The following is a 17,911-nucleotide window of genomic DNA, read 5'->3' as shown; positions in this document are numbered from 1 at the left end:
GGCTCTGGCTCGCCCGATGTTTGGGGGTAGACTCCGTCTCGCTCGATGTCTGGGGAAGACTCTACCACGCCTGATGACTGGGGGCTGGCTCTGCCTCGCTCGACGTCTAGGGGTAGGCTCTGCCTCACCCAATGTCTAGGGGCAGGCTCCGCCTCTCCCGATGTCTAGAGGCAGACTCCGCCTCGCCCAATGTCTGGGGGTAGGCTCCGCCTTGCCTGATGTCCCGAGGCAGGCTCCGCTTCGCCCAACGTCTAGGAGCTGGCTCCACCTCGCTCGACGTCTAGGGGCTGGCTCTACCTCACCCGACATCTAGGGGCTAGCTCCACCTCACCCAATGTCTAAGGGCAGACTCTGCCTCACACGATGTCCGAGGGCTGGCTCCACCTCACCCGATGTTTGAGGGCAGACTCCACCTCGCCCAACGTCCAGGAGCTGGCTCTGCCTCGCCCAACATATGTGTGCTGCTGCTTCATAACTACACGCGCAGATAAGGTAGGGCACTCAAATCAACCACAATACCAAGGACCATACCCTGCATGCCTGTAGGAAAGTACTATCAGGATATGACAAGACAGGTGCTTTAAGGCACTTCTGGGCGTGTCAGAGCCTAAATAGTGTTGTGGGCGCCGATATTTGTTTTACAGTGTTGTGGGCGCCGCCATTGGCCCTCGGGCGTGGATCCTAATAGAACCATACGACAACCACTATGGTCCAAGAGAAGACTCAAATCCTCTACAGTGACGGACATGCAGTCACTACACCGTCTGCTCCCCGTGGGGTCGCGGATCAACACCCTGATCCATTGTGCTACCCGCCGGGGTGGGATGGGACATGACCACTTGCTGATCAAGTCAAAGTGTGGCATCATCAATGGCAGATGCCTAGCATGGAGCTATCCCTGGCACCATCAACAATGTCAGCATGACTGGCTCAGAGGAAAAGGAAGACCCGGCGCCTTCGAAGGACCTTCTTTGCCTCTGGTTTTTCTTCTTTCTCCCATCTATAACCCCTGCTGCCCCTTGGTCTATAAAAGGGAAGGCAGAGCACCCCACTAAGGTGATGGATCGATTCAAGACACCATGCACCACAGAACACATAGCTGAGTAGCAACCAAGCTCTTAGTGTCCTTTCAACCCTTCCGTCAGAGACTTGGGATCTGTCCCTCTCTCACCCATTTGTAACCCCTACTATGAACCTTTCAGTGCTAATAATATAAGCAGCAGAGACATAGGGATGTTCGGCCCGAACCAGTATAAACCTTGTGTCTTTTAGCACACCATTCGGGCCCAATGCGCAATAAATACAAATTTACTAGTTGGTGTTTACTTGAAACACCGACAGTGATGCACCCTATGAAATGCACCCAAAACTATACCAAGTCTCCAAATTCCCCAAAGTCCATTGGACTTCTCACTTCCCTTTTAGGATCCAAACCTTTTTGGTGCTCTTCATGTTGGAAATGATCTCCTTTGGCACCCAAAAGCGTTTGACCCCTTTGTTGGCTTGCTTGTTCACCTTGATGGCCACCACCTTGTTATTTTTCTTCTTCTTCAAGAGATAAGGTGTGGAGGCCTTTTTGTCCACCTTGTTGGTGTAAGTGTTGGAGAGCTTGCTTGTTTCCTTTTTTGTTTTTATCTTTCTTCTTAGCTCCTCCCTCATTCTTCACCTTGCACTCATAGGACTTGTGGCCTTGTGGCATACGTAGCAAACCATGGTTTGTCCTTCATCAAGCTTCTTCACTCCCATGATGGTGTTATGTTGATGAAGTTGGGCTTGCTCCGTTTTGCCTTTTACTTGAGTCAAGTCCTTGGTAAGGCGAGCCACTTCTTGCTTGAGTTGCTCATTCTCCATTGCAACCTCTTATGTGCATGTATCTACAACAACTTTCTCAATACAAACTTGGTTGCACAAGGGTAAGTCTAAACCTAAATCATTATAAGAAGTAGAGGCATTATTTTTAGGCATGTCAAAAATGGAACCTTCCTTTTTCGGTGCATCAGTGGGGGTAGTACCGACGACTTCATGATTAGCAACTTTATTAGTTAGCTCATCACAATGTTTTCATATAGTTTCCATTTTAGCAAGCAAACTTTTATAAGAATCTTGTGAGCTAGCTAACTTTTTCTTTAATTTTTCATTTTTCTTTACAAGTTGCTCATCATTGATTGTGCAATTATTTGTGTTTGCACTAGTCTCAAGTTGCTCAATTTTAGTAGATAGCTCCATATTAAGATTGGCAAAAGTTTCATATTGTTCAAGTAAAGTAGCATAAGCTTGTTGTGAGCTATCTAGTTTTTCTTTTAATTTTTCAAGCTTCTTTTGTTGACTAGTGCAATCTTTAGCAAAGTTAAGATTTTCTTGCACAATTTCATCATAAGAAGGTAGCTCATCATCACTATCACTATTATTGTCACTATCACTAGGGATAGACTTTTTGTTACCTCGTGCCATAAGGCACACATGTGAAGTGCTTGATGATAAGTGCTTGTGCCGGCGCCTCTTGTGGTGGTCTTCTTCTTCACTTGAAGAATCATCCTATGGCCTTATTGATGTGAGGGCTTTGTCCTTGCACGCCTTCTTCTTTGTCTTGAGTGTGGGCTTGTTTGGACAAACTTCCACAAAGTGCCCCAAATCGCCGCATCCATAGCATCCTTTTTTTCTTTGCTCATTTCTTTGATTGGTGAAAATGAAATATTGAATTTGGATGGGCACACCCTTGACATTGAGCCTTTGGATCATCTTCTCCACCTTGTTGATAAGTTTCATTGATTCTTCATCAAGGTCGGAGGTGGAGGAGGAAGATTGATCATCATCACTTGAATCTTTATCATCATCATCTTCTTCTTCTTCTTCTTCATCTTCACTTGAGGAGCTTGAGCTTGAGCTTGTCTCAACTTGCTTGCCCTTCTTTTTCTCACTACATGTGAGAGCTTTGTCTTTGTGATTGATGAAGAGGCTTCTTCTTGACCCATCTTGCGTGACATTTCAAATGCCACTATCTTTCCAATGACTATGGCCGGAGTCATGGTGCTCAAGTCCTCCATATTGTGAAGGATGGTGATGATGCTTGTATATTTCTTTTGTGGTAGCATGGAGACAATCTTCCTCACGATGTCCGCATCATCTAGCTTTGTTAATCCTATTGAATGGAGCTCAATGATAATTAGATTCAAATGAGAATACATATCACGAACAAGCTCATCATTATTTATTTTAAAGGAATCATAATTTTGTTTAGCTAGACAATGTTTTTGCTCACGGATATTAGTTGTGCCATCATGGAGCTCTTGGAGTTTTAACCAAATTTCATGAGTCATATTTAAAGTGAACACTTGGTTAAACACATCCATGCTAAAAGATTCAAACAAGCAATTTTTAGCTCTAGCATTGAAATGAATTTCTTTTTCTTCAGTCTTTGTGGGTTTATCGGGATTATTAATGGGTTTTATCCCATCATGAGTGACTCTCCAAACACCCAAATCTGTCGCCTCAAGGTGACAAGCCATTCTAGCTTTATAGTAGGGGAAGTTAGTGCCGTCAAAGTGCGGAGACCTAGAGGTATCCATCCCAACCACTCTAAATAGTGTTGGCTCAACGACAATGAAGCCAAAGGTCCAAATTGAGCCAACCTGGCTCTGATACCAATTGAAGGGGGACCGTGATGCCTAAGAGAGGGGGTGAATTAGGCAACTTAAAACTCCAACTCTAAACTCTAGCCATTTTTTCTAACCTTAGCAAATCCTATGCAAAAGATAAACTATCTAAATATGCAACTACGGTTTTGCTAGTGTATTGCTATCTCTACCGAAAAAGGAGTTATGCAAACAATGTAAATGCGGAAGCTAAAGAGTAAGGTAGAGATATGCAAACTTCTATCGATGACTCCGGTATTTTTATTGAGGTATCAAGAAGCGTGCAAGCTTCCCCCTAGTCCTCGTTGGAGCCCCTCACAAGGAATCCCTCGCAAGGGCCAAGCTCCTGGTCGGGTAACTCCATGGATAACCTCGGGCCTTCCCCACGCACAAATGGGTCTCCAGTGTGCCTCTCTCGGACAGCTCCCCACCATCTTCACTATCAAGCTTCTAGTCGAAACGTCGCGGGCCTTGTTCCCTCTGGTACACGGTGGCGGGCACACCATAAACGTGGTTGGTGTGATCTCACAAGACTACAAGCTCCTCCGGTGTACAACAATGGTGCCCACAAGCACCGAGTGATAAGAGGTATGCAAACCTCACTAAACACTAGGCCTAAACCTAGAGCAAGCGCATAAGCGGTGGTCTAATCAACCTAAGCACTTCACAAAGCACCTACGCTAATCATCCAATGAATCACTAAGCACTATGCAAGTGGGGATCACTAAAATGGTGTACCAACACCCTTGGTATGTTTCCTTAGCTCCACACTTCCCAAATGGCCAATTGGGGGGGGGTCTATTTATAAGCCCCACTAAGAAAGTAGCCATTGGGGATGAAACCCACATTTCTGCTACTGACCAAATGCTGATGACATCCTGACCAGACGTGTTCGGTCGTCCCGACCATTGGAGCGCGCGCGTTGTCGGATTCAGGCTCAGTCCGGTCATCATCGTTCGGACATGTCCGGTCACGCTGGCGCCACTTTGGAACCTCTCTGGGCTCGATCGGATGCTGCACTTTGTGCATCCGGTCGTCTAGTCTACTACGTTTGGTCACGCTGAAAACACAGTCATGGTGATGAACAGTGTCATCGATGTGTCCGGTCACTGCTTCTCAGCGTTCGGTCATAGCTACGAACGCCTAGTGTTGCCTGGCACTTGATCGGAGCGTCTAGTCACCTCTGTTGGGCTCGTTTCTTCGCGATCTTACGTCTGGCTTGGTTCCTACCTTTGTGCTTGGACTTTGCTTGACCTTGTATGTCTTCTATGTATCTTCACATGTCTTTCTTGAGGTGTGGATCATTGAATCATCACATCGCCTTCGTCCAAGTCACGTTTTGCAACCTATTAAACTATAAAATAAAACACTTGCAAATTCATTAGTCCAATTTGGTTATGGTGATCATCAAACACCAAAATCCAAAGTAAATGGGCCTAGGGTCCATTTTCCTTACAATGGGATTTCGGAGGATATTGACACTGAGGCGAAAACAAATCTGAACTGGTCGGCAAAGCCGAGTAGTGATGAAATGGTGCAAGTGGAGGACCTTCTAGATCTTCTTGCTCGCATTGACATCCATGGGGTTGAGTGCATGCAAAACTGCATCAGCCATTGAATCCAGCTGTGCAAAGAGAGGTCACATCTTGTGTATGAGTACCGGTAGGAGGACTTCGTATGGGAAGCGCCCGAGATGCTGAGCAATAAAGAAATCGACAGAGAAGTGGCGAAGTTTTTCACCATCAAGAAGACTCGAGAGAGGAGACACCCCCAGAGGGCCTTTAGTGTGATGAACCCGCCTCCAGAGGTGATTGTAGTTGAATAAGCTTGTTTGATTCATCATTGATTGTCGTATGCATAAGACCTGCTTGTTGAATTACCTGACAGGACTAGAGGGTGTATATTTCCGAAGTTCTGGATGGAACGTGGCTAGGCGATGAAGACTGATACAAGCGACAATGAACCGAGGTGGAGATTGCGGCGGTGATGTACAGGAGGACGCCAATGAAAGGTCCTAATATGGATAGAGGGGGGTGAATAGCCTATTTGAAAAATCCTACAAGATCACTAGAACAATTTGATTAGTATGACAAATGGAGTAATGCAATTTTTCTCTTGCTACAACTAGATTGCAGGAACCTCATCCACACAATTGGACACCCCAAGACCCTACCCACAAGTGAGGTAACTCAATGACACGAGCAATCACTGGGAGAATACTTGGTGGTTCGGCGGCTAAGAGGTGTTGCACAAACCTCATCCACACAATTGGACACCACAAGACCCTACCCACAAGTGAGGTAACTCAATGACACGAGCAATCCACTAGAGTTACCTTTTGGCTCTCCGTCGAGGAAGGTACAAGACCCCTCACAATCATCGAAGCCGGCCATGAACAATCACCAACATGTGTCAAAGCTCCTTCGCTGCTCCAAGCCTTCTAGGTGGCGGCAACCACCAAGAGTAACAAGAAATCCATAGCCACAACGATACCCAAGTGCACTAGATGCTATCACTCAAGCAAATGCACTTGGAATCACTCCCAATCTCACTATGATGACGAATCAATGATGGAGATGAGTGGGAGATATTTGTTTAGGCTCACAAGGATGTCAAGTATGTCAAAGTGCCAAGAGAGTGAGCCCTAAGCTAGTACATTCCTATTTATAGAGCCCCAAGACTCAAAGAGCTATTGGGCACTCTCGAGCTGACCGGACGCGCCCCTACATCCGGTCGCCTATGGCTATCCACATGTCCCCATTAGAACCAGAGCCACTTGATCTCAATGGTCACTAGCTGATCACTGGCGCAGTTAAATGTTGATCGGACACACTGCTTGCGCCACCTAACGCGCCACTAGTCCAAGTCCGATCGAGTCCAGAGAAGATCCAGAGTACAAAATTTGTGACCAGACGCATCAGGTCAATGCACCACTTCAACGTGCGCTCGCATGAGGCTGACACTAGCATATGTCATCCAACACTTGACGCGTGCCTTGTGCGTCCGATCATCCCAACAAGTGACCGGATGTGTCAGTCGAGCCAGCCCCAGCATCTGATCATTCCTGCCACTCTCAGTCGATTGTGCAACCTCGCTATAATTGACTAGACGCGCTGGGGTGAGTCCGGTCACCCCACGGCCAGCGTTAGGTCACGAACTTCTTCCTCCTTTTCTTTTTCTAAGTCCACAACCACTTCGCCCTTGCTTCCAACTTGCTAACCACAAAGTGTAGAACTTGTGTGCACGTGTGTCAGCATTTTTCAAAGTATTTTATAAGGGTCAAAGTTAGCACACTAGGTTCCTAAATGTATATGCAAAAGTCATGTCACCTAGTGGCACTCAATAAACTATTTAGCCAAAGATTTCCCCTCTTTATAGTACGGCTATCGATCCTAAGTCACTCACACCCTCTAGGTGTCTTGAGTGCAAAACAAAAACCTATCTTATACCTTTGCCTTGATCTTTAGTTTTTGTTTTTCTCTTTATTGTTTTCCATGTTGAGCTTGATTATCATCAACGCATGTCCACCTTCATTGCCATGGACCTCATCTTGCTCTATCACTTGGATTGTACCACCTTTTCTAATTCACACACTTAGATCAAAGGTTTGTCCTAGGTTTCATCAATTATCCAAAATCAAATTAGGGCTTTCAATCTCCTCCTTTTTGGTAATTGATGACAACCTATTTACAAAGATATTCAACGAAATCTTTTTTTATTCATGTTGCTTGCCCAAGCATATTACCACGTGTAAAGATTATGGACAAGTTTCATCAACCCAAATTGATAGTATTAGCTCCCCGTACATATGTGCTAAGAGTTTGGATTTAAAAGCTTCCACATATGCATGAATGAGAAGTTTGGGAGAGTAATAGCTACCAAATGATGCTAAGGTGTAAAGAATGGACCTTTGAAGCGTGATACCAATCGGAGTTGCCATTGGACACCATCCTTAGCACCATTATTCGCTAGATATCATTTGAAAAGCATAGACAAACTAGATACCTCGTGAGATCAATATTAGAAGTAAGGCTCTGGTACCACTTGTAAAAGATCAAGGTATATCTAGCTATCCTATGCATACTAGTTTCATTTCATCAATCATTTTCTACAATCTAGCAGACACCACACAAGCATGGATAGGGAATTGAAGAACTTGTGCCATGCAAGCAAACATATGTAATGCACATACAAATGCAACATACAAGTTTATGAGCTTGCTCCCCCTACTTGTGAAACGATCCACGATTTTCTCGAAGGGAAATTCATAGATTACATCATAATGTGATAGTCCAGGAAGACCAAGCTATCATATTATCATTATTCAGTTGATACCACAGTTCATACATCGAGAAATTACAAGTTTACAAGGTATGGAGAAATTACAACACTTGATATCACACCTAAGTACAACACATACTAGCAGAAATGCACACAGATCAGAGTAGATGTAGTGCGTCGACGGGTGAAGGCTCCTCCTTAACGGGCAATCATCAGAGTCGGTGTAGAAAGTCAACGGGCGTAGACTTCATCTCCTCAACCAAACTTGAGCCACTACAAGGATTTACCCCTGATGCAACGGACTAAAAGTGTTGCAATATGCCAAAAATGGTTGCAATAGACAAAATTGCAACATAAAAATTTGGTTGGGAGGTGTTGCCACAGTAACCATGGTCTAAAGTTTGCACCATAGTTTATTCTGGTGTTGCAATAAGTTTTCCCCTATTGCAACACAATGGAGTGTTGTTGCAACACCATATAGTGTTGCAAGCCACAATATAAGCAACCAACGTGGGTGTTGCAATAGTAACTATTGCAACACACCCAGTGTTGCTAGAGATACCTGTTACCACATACTCACAGAGTGGCAATAGGTGCACTAGCAACGACAATAGGTGTTGTAATAGACCTTGTTGCCACGCATCATTAGCATTGCAATAGATGGACCGTCTATTGCCACACTATCTCTGTGGTTGCTATAGATGGAACCCTCTATTGCCACGACAAATATTTGGTTGCTATAAGTGAAACCCTCTATTGCCACACTAAATGTTTTGGTTGCTATAGGTGCACTCTCTATTGCCACGATCAATGCTTGGCTGCCATAGGTTGAAGCCTCTATTGCCACGATCAATGCTTGCTTGCTATAGATGGAGTCTTATATTGCCACACTAAATATTTAGTTGCTATAGTTGAACCCTCTATTGTCACATGTATTGTTGTGTTGTTAGTCTTTTACCACACCCATTTGTTGCTATAGCATACATTGCCATAGCAAATGATTATGCTAATAGTTGATATTGCAACGCTTTTAGTAGCATGAAACCATATTTGCACGCAATTAATTTTTAGAACAACAATATACGGTAAATAAAGCATTTAGACAACCATTAAATCAAAATATACTTTGTTTGTATAAATCATTAATAAAATCATCCAAATCTAATAAGTTGTCTAGCACACGCACAATTCACACATAAGGTATCAAACACACTTCAAATCAAAATCTAATGAGTTCTCTAGCACTGCAACAAAGGTTGGCTTGATGTTGACCATCCCATCACTCGTGCGCTCCACTCAAACTCCAACTTAATCCTAAAAAGAATCATTGACATTGGTATATGCATTAGTTAAACTAAAATTATAATATAATATTTTAGCAATAACAGCATGGACTCAATGAAGTAAGCAATTGGAAATCATAAATTAAATAGTAATAGGTTTGCAAATTTGCAGATTCAATCATAGTTAAATTACCCATGACTTATCTTTGGAGAAGGGGAGAATGAACCCCTTCGCTAAGGATGACTTTAGGAGGGGAAGAAGCAAAAGCAACACAAGAAAACTAGATCATGTATATTGAACTGAATTGTGAAATTTAAACCTTAACTTACAGATATGGATAACACATGTACATAATGTGACAAATGATATCAAAAGGCGAGTATAAAATCTATTAACAGCATACATTTACTGATACTATGGTTTTTAATTTTTAAGTGCATCATGACAAGGAGTACAAAAACAGAACATTACTAGACGAAAAGGATCATTTTTAGGTGATACTATGGTTTTGGAAGGATCACAGATCGGCAATATAACTCAGAGGTGATCCATGGCAACTAACAACCAAATGTTAATTCAGAGCAGAGTTTGTGACTCATCCAAATTATATTCGGAGTGAGTGGGGGGTAGAGATTCAGATTAGCAGCGCATTCTGCACTGATCAAGATTACCATTGAAGCTACACAGCAACACAATACCCAGTTTGACTGATCCTAGCAGCACATAGATGAAAAACAAACCCAAAGGAGAGCAGGAAGCAATTGCAGATCGAGTCCTCACCACTCAAGGATGCACTAGAGGTGTTACTCGTGCCTGAGCTGGTCACCCGGTGGAGACAGGAATAGGGTCAAGAAGCGGAAGCCGCTTCAACGAACAATACCTGCAACATAAATATCAAAATAAATAAAAAAGAAAAACAACTTTCAGAAGAAATCATCGTTCTACATGATCTGAACAAAAAACCGATTAGGCCACCGTACCACAGCTCTTATTCATAGTAGGCCACACAGATTCATAGTAGGCTCCACTCATATTTCAGACTTTCAGAATTAAGAACCTCAATGCTAGAGCTAACAACCTAAGTGCCTAATACAATAATACACACTGACACACACCTAACATGAATAAAGTGATTCAACAAATGCATCATCTAGCAGTCTGGCACTAGCAGACAAAGCAATCCGAAATCTTTATCTCTGTTCTTTACAAGAGCACACATTATTTATTTTTGGAGAACAAAGCACACGTTGATTTCTAGAGAGGAGGATGGAGCACTAGTACTAGACCCAGTTGAGATCTCAGTTTCTATTGTTGTCAAGGTGTCAAGTTCTCAATTGAGTTCTTAGTTTCTAACACTCAGCCACACTCACATGTCAGGTCATCACAGCAAGATTGTAACAAATTTATATCACAAGTCACAAGCAAAAGCATAAGGCAAAGATCAGCCAACACCACCTGCTAGCCATGCAAAACTAAAATTCAGCAGCTCGGTCTGTAACTGTGAGTGGCTGGTCATCATTCTACAATAAGTGACTATGACAAAAAAAAATAGAATTAGCACTTTTGTAGCCACTAGGGCCATGCCCATGCATTGCAACGGGACCAAAATAATCTCATAATAATTTAAGTTTGAACTGTGATGTACTATTACCAAAAATTGATCCATTGAGCATGATGTAACACTGGTAATGGATCATGATTTAACTGTATTCCCACCCCACTACCCTAGCTCTAAATATTTTAGGAATAGCTTCATCGCAAACCAACCCTAATCCCACCCCAGCTCTAAATATTTATGGAGTAGCTCTTTTATATAGAACTATTGCTAATCCCTTTTCACACACCATGCTAGCTCACCCTTAGTCATGCAAATCTAGCTCAACCATAATTGCATTGGTTTTGTATAATGTATTGATCTTACACCTAGTGTGCTGATCTGCATGCTAATTTATTTCAGACAATTGACTTTTTGTATGCCGAACTGAATGCATATTTTTTTCTATCTAGTAGCATCAAATTAAATATTATGTTTTTCTGTGTGCCGACGTGAATGTAAATCTTCTTCTATCTAGTAGCATCAAACTAAATATTATCTTTTTCAGGCAAAACTTCGGTGTGTTGATTTGAATATGAAGCTTAAAATAGATTACAAGCAAGTGCAGAAGTATATGATCCAAATCATTGCATTCTCTAGTTTAGCAACAATATGTAAATTTGAATGGTTTGAGATTTACAGTTACCTGGCAAAAATCAAAACAGCTATTGTTGCTGTAGATTGAGAAGTGCATTCCTCATCTCATGGTCCCCAACAAGCATCAGTGAATTTGACATTCATACTTTGGCCAACACCTATAGAAGTCTGATTCAAGATTTGACCATATGCTGTAGTCATTTATCCCATGGTCCCCAACAAGGATCAGCTGCTGCATATAAATAAAATCTATTGTAAAAGGGCGTCCCGAGGAACAACAAGCGATAATCCAGGGAGTCCAGGCGTTGATGGTGGCGGGCGAGGCATCGTCGGAGGCACAGGGTGTGCCCAAACCCTAGCAAGGAGGGGAATGGAGATGAGGGGAAGGGAATGACGATGCAGAGGATGAGATGGGGCATGTGAGGCACCTAGATGCACCGCTGTTGTTGGAGGACTCCGAGCGGGAGATCCACGGCGGTCTTGCTCGCGGGCGGCGGGCAGGGGCATCGGTGGTGCCCAGCAGCGGCGGCCGGCGGCGGCGCACTGTAGGAGGCAGTTGTGGTGACCGGCGGCGGCGCACCTGCAGGAAGCAGGGGGCCAACTAACTGCAGGTGTCGGTTGCGGCGGCGTTGTGCTGCGCAGGTGCGGACGTTTTTCTTCTTCTTTTTTTCATTTCGGGTGCGTGGGGAGCGAAAACAATGGAAAGGGTTTCATGGGAAGGCAGCAGGATTTTTAGCGGGCTCAATTTTTTTTTCTCCTGCACACAGTTCTATTTTGGGCTGCGCACGGTTCACTTTGGTGACGTTGTTTTTCATCCGTCTCCCGCGCACACAGTCGTGGTGTTTTGGAGCCTAAGTGCAAGGGTGGACGGAGGCCGTGCATAGGGCTTAAGCGCTCGTTTTAATTTTTTTTCGATGGGAAGCGGGAGTTATCCCGTCTAGGTCCTGTTTGGAATGGAGTTTTTTTTAAAAGGAATTTCAGAGGATTGCTCTTCCTTTGTTTTGCTGACGTCACGAGGCGTTTGGAACGGAGGAACGAAGCTTCCAGTTCTAGAGCAAAGTTTCAGTTTCCTCCACAAAACACAGGAATGAAAACATCCATCGCGAGCCAAAGTTTTTCGCTGATGGCCGAGGCAAGCAAACTGGAGAGTACGCTCACAGAGCCACAGAAATGAGGTGTTGCCGCGATAATCTGGATGAGCAGATAAATCAGACCACACCTTTGTTGGTGTCGCTATGTCGAGGCGCCCGGCTCTTGCCGATGGCCTTCGAGGGCAATCCGGCGGTGTGAACTCGAAGCTCACGCGAGCAGCCCTCTAGAGCAGCCAGCAGTCGCAGTCCCTTATCCCGACCATGGTCTCGATAGCTAAGCTAGCTCAGCCTCCATAGCTTTAGCCGAGGTGAGAGAAAGGGTGTAACGTGAGAGCGGCAGAGGTAGAAGACAGAATGACGGGTTAAGAACAGTGAAGAGATAAGTGTACTTTGTATGCCAATAAAAAAAAAATACTAGAGAATGGAAGTGGCGGACATGACATCATGTGGAAAGGGGGTTTAAAAAATGTTAATGAATCAATCTATTGTTATGAAATAATATTCTATTAACATTTGAATGTTCTCTTGTACCTATGATATGAATTCCTGCATTCCAAACGCCTCTTTTCTTCTATTCCTGTGTTTTTCCAATCTTCTTTTTCGCTTCAACACTCTCTATTCCTGTGTTTTTCTCCTTTCCTCTGTTTTCTATTCGTCCGTTCCAAATAGGCCCTAAGTTTTTTTTTTGCAAAGTAAATTATTTTTTGCTATTGTAATTATATACTATCAAATATGTCGTTCATTATAACAGAGGAGAAAATTAATTTTTTAAATTCATTATTATATATATAAATCACCTTAGTCAAAATACAAAATACAATCATAAATTATTGAATTGATTTTAATGTAAAAAGGGCTATAGTTCCTATTAAGATTCATCGTAGATCTGTGATACAAAGTTTTATAGACCAGTATTAACAAAAATTGGTATGCCTTCATCTCTCTAGGTCCCTCCTCTATACTCACTCGATCGCCTCCTCTCCCCCTCCATGAGCTCTCTGCCTCTCCCTTCCCTGATCTCTCTTTTTTTCTCGATTGCTCTCCATGAGCTCTCTCTTATTCCTGCTGCTCGCTCTTGAGTCAACCTCATGACCATGGGATGCCACAAGCAAATGGCCATTGCTAGCAAGTGTTCTAGTGGTAGTGGGATGTAGTTATACTCTTGGGGATGGTGAGGCTGTAGGTTCAAATCTTGGTGATAGTAAATACTTGGTCATTGTTCCTATGACAAATAAAATAAAATACTTGGTCTTTTATAAACATACAAGTGGTCTAGTGGTAGTTGGTTATTGTTGTGCTCTTTTGTGGAGGTGAGGTCAAGGGATCTAATCTTAGTGTTCATCTTATTTTTATTTTTCTTGTTATTTTATGCACGCCACGTAAAATCTGAATATTAAAATATATAAAAACTTTAAACAGAATTTTGGGACAGTAAATGATTTCAAATGGATGGCATGCTACATTTGAATTTCAAAATATGAAAACTTCAAATATAATTTTGGGATAGCAAATGATTATGAATGTAAAAGTCATCAACTACAAGTTTTTAGAACACACTGAGATCTACAACTTTTGTTTTGATTGTTTATTGATTTGAATTTGCTTAAAGCATTCAAAATTTGAATTTCAAAATATAAGAACTTCAAATAGAATTTTGGGATAGTAAATGATTTCAAATGAAAAGGTCATCACCAGCAAAGTTGTATAACTCATCGAGGCCTACAACTTTTATTTTGGTCATTTCTCTATCAGACTTTGTTTGAACAATTTGAATTTTAAATTTTAAAATATGAGAACTTCAAATAGAATTTTGGGACATTAATTTATTTCAAATGCAAAAGCCATCGACAACAAAGTTATATAATTCATTGAGATCTACAACTCTTGTTTTGGCCATTTCTCCATGCTACCTTATTTGAACAATTCAAAATTTATGTTCTGCTAGCTCAAGTCATTGTTCCTATAATAAATAAAATAAACACTAGATCTTCCACAAACATGCAAGTGGTCTAGTGGTAGTTAGAGTATTGTTATCATCTTGGGGGGTGTGGATGTAGGTTCAAATCTTGGTGGTAGGCTCATTTTTATTTTTTTGTCATTTTTCCATGCCATGCAAAATTTAAATTTCAAAATATAAAAACTTCAAATAGAATTTTGGGATAGTAAATGATTTCAAATGGAATTTGCTAGTCATTTTTTCATGCCATGCTAAATTTGAATTTCAAAATATGAAAACTTAAAATAGAATTTTGGCACGCTCAAAGGCCCATCAAATACAAGTGTCACCAACAACATTGTATTGCAACAAACACATTTGTCTATACCAACACAAAAAAACCATGGCAATAGTAATATGATATTACATCCATTTAGGATTCTAGTTGTAATAAGTATCTAACAATTGCAATGCCACACAAGATTATTGCAACCCTATAAAACCGTGGCAATAGTAACATGCTCTTGCATCCATTAACAATTCTTGTTGCATTAACCAACTAGCAATTACAACACCACTGAAGATTATTGCAACGCAGAACAATCATGGCAATAGTTACAAGCAAAAGCAACCAAATCCAATATAGTTGCAATAACACCAAGTAATTGCAACCAAAATCAATACTAATGCAACTCCAAAGTGCCATGGCAATAATGCCAACTAATTGCAACACAATTATTAAATGGTTGCAGTTGCACACGCCTGTTGCAACGACGAACCACACATATTGCAATACATTTAGTCCGTTGCATTATTGGCACATATTGCAACCATTTTACGGAAAGGTTGCAATACGACCCCCTATGGCAACCAAATTAGTGGTGTTGCAATCGTGTGGCGTGGCATTAGAGGTGAATCCTTGTAGTGAGCATATGAACAAGACCATCTAATCCTTCTATCCTTCGTTGTCGTCGTCGTAGATGACATACAAACCTGCCAAATATCTTTTAGTACGATTTGTACTAGCCACTGGCTCTCACCCTATGCTTTGCATTTGCTTTGTGGTAGTGGAATGCAAGGGTAGAGCAAAAGGCCTATTTATGGTTGTAGATTTCCTATGCAAGTTCATCAATATTTTATAATAATTTATCAAGTTTTAACCCATCTCATCCACACGTTCACCCATCCCATCACACATGTCTCACCACACTCTCACTCTCTAAGCGGCAAGGACGACTCCCTCTAGTGCCTTGCCTCAACAGCTAAAGCCGGAAACCAACACCAAACCCAGGGGAAAGAAGAAGAAAGAAATCATCTCACTAATCAAGGGAAGCATAGGTCATAGGGATGTCCATATCTAAGGACACGGCTATACGTATAGATCGATCAACTCTACAGAGCTTGTACACCTAGAACCACAAGATCACCATCATCGGCGGTGTCCCGCCTAGGTTGATACTGATCTACCTTCCAACCGGTGTGATGCCACCCTACCACTCAGCCCTGAGCCACCCTGAAGTCCACCGGCACGCTGAGACTATGAGACATAGTACCGGGTCCCTAGAGGTCACTATGCTATCTTAGGAGGGTGTGGGTCCCATGCCCATACCTCCCTACACTATCTGCTAACAACCTAGTAGTAGTGGCACCGTCCTATCTGGTCAGCATCCATTCCCCACCCATCTAGGAACGAGTCTTGTGCACATAGGGTCCTATGATCCAGTTCTCTCGACATACTAGTCCTTAGGGAACCAGACAGGACATCTTCTCAAAGGGGATAACCAACACCCCGTGCCTCGATGACACCTCCATCCTGAAGAGTCGCCTCCTCGGAATATACTCCTCACACATGTACCTACCACAAGTATCTCTCGTAGGGAATGCCAGGTCGCATCCCCTTAGCAGGACTCATCTAAAGACTCGTCGTAGAATCTTGTTCGGTCAACTCAACCCTCACCACACATCCAAGACACACGCTAAGATCTCCCCGAGTTATCACTAGTTTTAGTGGTACCATGTGCCTTACCCACTCACAAACAATCCTCCACCAAGCACATCACAAATATAATGCATAGTAGAAGTAAGCAGTAAGTAGTAAGCGAGCGTCTAGCCTAACAGCAGGTGTGCAGGGGTCAAGGTTGCATCAAGGTAATGGCTTCAAGCAATTCTACCATGCAACCTATCATAGTTCATTTGCATGAAAGTAAAGCACTAGCAGCTATATTATTGCATGTCTAATAGGATTCTACGAGGTTGGGTGGGATGTGGCACCTATTGACTGATCATCTCTGAGATCCTTAGTGTATTCATAGTTGTTCTCCTCCAAGTCTTGTTGTCATTCGCATGTCCTTCCTCCAATGGGTTCTGATCCAATCATTGTTATCCTCAACGCAACTACAACAATAGAGCGACAAACAAGACAAAAGACCAATCAATCCCTAAACCAAGAAAGACTACGAATAAAGAGGCAACAACACATGGGAAGATCGAATAACACCAAAAGAACACTGAGAGAAAAGGACTTAGCCCTCACGGAGGAAGTCCGGGCTTTGGGCTAGAGAGAAACAGAAGTGGTTGACTGCTAAGTACAAGCTCGAGTCACAGCCTAGCAAGCACTTCTCAGGCCGATCTTGTTGACCTGTATGGCTTCACGAATAATGGCCTAAACCCAAGCTTGACTTAAGCAAACACCATGGAAAAACTAGGCTAGCCCTCACGATGCAAGTCCATTTTCATCGAGCTAAAAAGGGGCAAGGGAGAAAGTTAGCTAGGCACATCCATGTCTCATCCTCAGTAGAGATGGCACTCTAATGGTCGATCAGGTCAACTCGCATGATTTCGAGAACACGACATAGATGCTAACCTCGCCAACTAGAAGTGATAGCCCGATCTTTGATCCGATCATCATGGTTAAGGACGAGATCGATTAGAGCGGGCTAAAGGGAAAAGGAAGCAGTTTTGGTCTCTCTCAATCTATTCACCATTACAATTGACGAGAACCAAGAGAGGGTGGAATGGGGGAGAGAAGAGAAAGGAGGTGGCCTACTTCTTCCAATCCACATGCCATGGGAAGAGACGGGGCATCAAAAGGAGCGACACACAAGAGAACATGAGTGCCCAAACTACTTGTAGGGTACCATGATCTAGGTGCACTAAATGCACTAAGACATCCCTAGGGTTCTTAGCAGTCAGTTGTCACCGCAAGAACCAAAGAAATGCTTTGGTCTAAGTAGGTACAAGCGTACAAGGGCTTAAGCATGATAGAATCAAAAGAGGGGGACATGGGATCCAACTTCCTTTGATCCACTCACCATATCAAACTATGAGAATAGAAGGAATGGAATCAAAAGAGCAATAAACACCAGACAAGCGATGGGCTCAATGCACATCTTACTGGATTGATGAGGATTGAAAATAAGAGGGGAGAGAAGATTGGAATCTGCACTATTTTGACCAACTCATCATGGAATGGACGAAGATTGGAAGAAAGGAGACA

At 42.7% G+C, this 17,911-nt stretch overlaps 1 long non-coding RNA gene across 1 annotated transcript; it reads right to left on the bottom strand.

Moving 5' to 3' along the window:
- Positions 1-9,073: 9,073 nt before the first annotated feature.
- On the bottom strand, positions 9,074-12,049 carry LOC136526739 (uncharacterized). The gene is made up of 3 exons (XR_010776570.1): positions 11,438-12,049; positions 9,978-10,077; positions 9,074-9,227 (listed from the first exon to the last, which is right to left on the bottom strand). It is a non-coding gene; the product is annotated as an uncharacterized lncRNA (long non-coding RNA).
- Between the last annotated feature and the right edge of the window lie 5,862 nt (positions 12,050-17,911).

This window comes from Miscanthus floridulus, chromosome 19 (assembly GCF_019320115.1).
Source record: "Miscanthus floridulus cultivar M001 chromosome 19, ASM1932011v1, whole genome shotgun sequence".
NCBI lineage: Eukaryota > Viridiplantae > Streptophyta > Magnoliopsida > Poales > Poaceae > Miscanthus > Miscanthus floridulus.
Note: the sequence above shows the minus strand (reverse complement) of the source record. Positions and strands in the feature narration are given on the sequence as shown.